Here is a 4,467-nt window from a genome sequence, read left to right as displayed (position 1 = left end):
GAAGTTGTTATTTGGCTTCGGGACTCTTCACTGTCTCTTTTGGACACACATACACACACACGCCTCTGTTTAGTAGTTTTAAATTGTAGAGATTATCTTGTTACCTGGAACTTTGCAATGTGCCACCATATTGCCAGAGGTACTCACAAAAATGAATTTGAAGTGACTGGAAAGTAGATAGAAATGCAAATTCCCACAGCGATAAAATAAAAAGACCGTCATTTACTGCTGAGGGAAAGAAATTTGGCCTAAAGAATCAGCCTCTGATTTAGCCCTTTTGTATAATTTGCAATGTCCTTGCTTTTATCTGAATTTCAGAATATATTCACAATTTTAGAAGGCATATTTTACTAAAATAACCCTACACCTGTCGTGTATTTGAGTACAGTATGTGGTATAGTTTTGTTACACAGAGCATTGATTTCTCACACATTTCCTAATAATTTAGTTGGATTCATAGGGCTTCGGAGTTGACGTCACGCCGCAATGCATTGTGGGAGCGCGGCGGCATTTTCGGGGTCTACGAATCAAATCAAACACACTGTGTTGGAACGACGATTACAAGATGCTTAAAAGCAGCTTAAAAGAGAATGGACTGTATAGAGACCGATTGCGTCCAGAGGCGAAGCGGCGGTACTTGCAGAAAATAGCGTGCATTGGAAATGTGGACCCGTATGAAATACGGCCGTGGAGTAGAAACCCTGAAGACCAACCGCTATTGACGTAGCCTGATATATTTCATACCTTATCTGTGGAGTCAGCGCGTACAAGTCGTCATTCAATCAAAGGTAAGTCAGCTCGAGTACAGCGAGTGAAATGCGTTTGATTTCCCTGCAAACATTCAGATTACTGCAGCATAAATTCATTCATGAGGGGAAATTACAGTGAGAACATGTGGAGACTGTTAGGTGGATAACATAGTGAGTTCAGTGCATTGATGAGACACTGTCCTGAAGGATTTAGTTATTCTCTATGGTTAAAGAAATTGCAATGATTTATTAATGTTTATTATAAATAATTCTAATTATACATCTTGCTTCCATATTTGTATCTTGTGTCACTAAAAATACATTTTATTTTAGTTTTATACTTTGATTAATGACCTGCAGAATCTCCTTAACATATTAAGTGATTCATAATTGTCACTTTATGCTTTCTCCATCTCTAAAGTGATGACATCCTTGCATTACATACTTTAGGTTCATTTTCTGCAGGCAGGTTTCTGACAGAACAGACAGATTTAGACTATAACATGCAGCGTTCTATAGATGGACACATAAAGAAATGAAAAATCACATGTATGTGCTAACTTTCTTGACACTTTGTTACATTTATGATAAAGTAGATTAAACACATTTGTGTCGGCCTTGGCTCATAGTTCTTGTCTTTAAATGAACTTTGTCTGTGTGTTTTTCAGGTGCTGCACTCTAAGACTGAATGAACCAGCATTGCAGCCATGGGTCACTGTGAGCATCACAGGGAAGGTTGAAGCCGCCCGCTGCACCTGTATGGCCGGAGTCGCAGAGACCTGCACCCACGTCGCTGCTCTTCTGTCTAAAGTAGACGGAACAGTGTTGATCCGTGGCACAAGGACTGTTACAGATGAACCTGCATACTGGGTTTTGCCTGGTAATAATACCAAGATACACCCAGAGGTTGGCCATAAGATAGACGACTTCTCTTCAGCTGCCCAAAAAAAGGCTCTTGATCAAAACATACACAGACCATCTGTAGTGACAGGTAAAAGGAGCCGTCCTCAAAAAAGAAAAACCCCACCTGCTACTGTGGAGGAGTTGTCACTGCTATAATGCCATCATGTTTTATCTAGGGGTCTAGATGTATGCCTGTAGTGCACTGCTGTGTAAATAATTTGCATTTACTGAATATGTACTGACTGAGTCCCACTGTTCAAAAGTTGAATAAAGAAACTAAATTATTTTGCCTTTTTTTTTTTTTAATTAAAACCACTTTATAGAACATCACATCAGTAACAGTGTAGAATCCATGTCATTTACAGTTTACAAATGACAAAATGTTTACACCAAATCATGAGTGTTTACATGATATCACCCACTACTAACATTACTTTATTGACTGTATCTTTTGAAAAAATAACAGCACAAGACTTAAGAACATTTAACAGGAGCAGGTTTCATTCTTCTCTGGTTTTATTATCACACTGTTCACCAAACGCAGCAAACCTTCACCATCTTATCCAGAAGGGTCACCTCTTCACCCTCACATGGAAGAAGTAATCTGATTGGCATGGTGGTTTGTTTGAAGCAGGTCCCTCGTGTAGCGCTGGAAACCAGTCATGATGTTTCATCCATTTCATCGGCTGGTTTGCTGCAATAATGCCAAATAATTAGCAACTCTATAAATAGACGGTAGTTCTGCAAAATCACTCAGTAGGATGTTTGTTCTAATTTGCTATGAGCTCAGAGCGCATCGAAAATGAAACTAATAGGCTATAAAGAGAGATATGAACATATTTAGAACTTACCGGAATGAAAATGTCTGGAGCACCAACAGATATTTGGAGATGGAAGAGAGCTGCACGTCAGCTCATCTCACAGCTGCTATCCAGGCTAGACGCCTTCGTTTGGTAACATCGATACACGAGCTGCCTCATGTCGCTTCCAGGTTGGGAAAGCATAAAAAGACAATCCAACCTTATTCCCGTGCCGGTCGTAAGATCGAACATTGCAGCCGAGCACACAGCAAGTACGAACCATGGCTATGCTATCGCTCCTAGCTTAGACCCCCAAAATGGTGAATCGGGCCAAAATCCTTTCCACGCCCACCCCCGTGACATCACGCTCCGAAGCCCTATACTGGAAATTCCCGTTGGGGACAAAGTTGAAAGAAAAGCAGAATTTCAACAAAAGCAAAACATTTCAGTTTTCTCAGTCAAATGCATGAACTTTACAGTTCAAACACCCTCAAGCTTATTGGAAGTGAAATAAATCATTCTTCACCAAGTGGAGGCCACATCTCTTTCCTGTCTTGATCTCCAAATTTCTACAATGAATGTGAGACAATGCATTCATAAACCTGCAGTAGTATACGTGATCGATACCAGTGTGATTGGACTGATAGTTCGTTTCTATCACTTAAGTTCAGTTTTCAAAGGTGTATTTTGTTGTGTTGAAAAGCACAGTCATTTAGTGTTGATTAAGCTGTGTTTAGAATTTGCAAATTGATTCCTCTCATAAGTCATGCCATACTGTTCTCCCCTCCTGAGCTTCCTGTGTAAGTTAAAACTGGCAGTGTATCAGCTCGATACCAACATTTGCAATATTGTATGAATTCCAAATCCAAAATTTCATGGAAAAAACTTATTGATGTGCTTGATCTGTGTCTTGACATTAGTCAAATCAATTAAAAATTTAAATCAAATAAAAACTTTCCTGATTGTTTCATTATTTGCACTAAATTTAAAGCTGCTATTCATTTTGTTCATGATGGAAGTAGGCTCCTTTTAAATTTGATTAATTTGCACAAACACAGGTAGGACTCAAAGTGGCCCACATAGTAGGCCTTCACATGCAACAGTACACAATTGTTCAGTTTTGTAGGCAATAAAAACAATTGAATAAAAAGTAAAAACGTATTATTAACTTATAATTGCACTGGGGACAGCACTATTTTCCCCAGAGGGCAAAACTATTTCCTTTGTCCTTGATTGCATATTGTTGACAGCACACTTCCGGAGACAGGGCCACCGGGCAAGACGGAAATCAGACTTTACTGTGCCGGGATCCCGCCAGAGGTATCATGTCCATCCCTACAAGTCAAAGCTGACTTGGCTGTGCAAGTGAGATCCACGTAACATTAATAAGCTCGCAGATTTGTGAACCGAGTACCTCAACCAGGTATTTCGTTTTTATGTCTGCAGACTAATAAGAGAGCAAAACTGGATTTTCCTTTAACAGTACCTTTTTAAGTTGGAGCCGCAGCACATCGGGAGTTTCACAAAGCAAGCAGTGGAACATAAGACTTAGCGACAATAGTTTCAAAGCACAAAGCAGAGCATTTCTGTAGAGGATTGTTTTTTCGCACAATGAGTGCCCAAATTTTCTGTCAGAACTTCACATGCCAGAAAAACTCCAAAAGCATCACGGCAAAGCTGCATAAATCAGTGCCTACCAAACAAAAATCATGAGATTACATTTTGCTTTTATCTCCATATTCCTTCAACATTACTTCTGGGTTCAGTTAAACTCAGTGTGGCAGCAGCTTGGTTGTTTAAATATGTAGGAGACAACCATCGGTGTGCCTTCAGCTCTACAGCATAGAAGTGTTTTTCCACACCTGAGATGCTCAAAAATTCACGCTGAAGTGGTGCATTAGTGGGCGCCACAGACTAAGGGGACATGTTTATCAAATGTCTCAGACTCAGAAGTGGCAATGTTGTGTAGGGCAGCTTTTGCTGTCACAGCACAGCAGATGTGATGCGCTAATAGA

The 4,467-nt window shown here is 39.9% G+C and overlaps 1 long non-coding RNA gene across 1 annotated transcript; it reads left to right on the top strand.

Moving 5' to 3' along the window:
• Positions 1-239: 239 nt before the first annotated feature.
• Positions 240-1,936, top strand: LOC309708151. The gene is made up of 2 exons (XR_014277187.1): positions 240-788; positions 1,418-1,936. It is a non-coding gene; the product is annotated as an uncharacterized lncRNA (long non-coding RNA).
• The last annotated feature ends 2,531 nt before the right edge of the window (positions 1,937-4,467 follow it).

This window comes from Aulonocara stuartgranti (genome assembly GCF_965226115.1).
Source record: "Aulonocara stuartgranti genome assembly, chromosome: 6".
Lineage (NCBI taxonomy): Eukaryota > Metazoa > Chordata > Actinopteri > Cichliformes > Cichlidae > Aulonocara > Aulonocara stuartgranti.
Note: the sequence above shows the minus strand (reverse complement) of the source record. Positions and strands in the feature narration are given on the sequence as shown.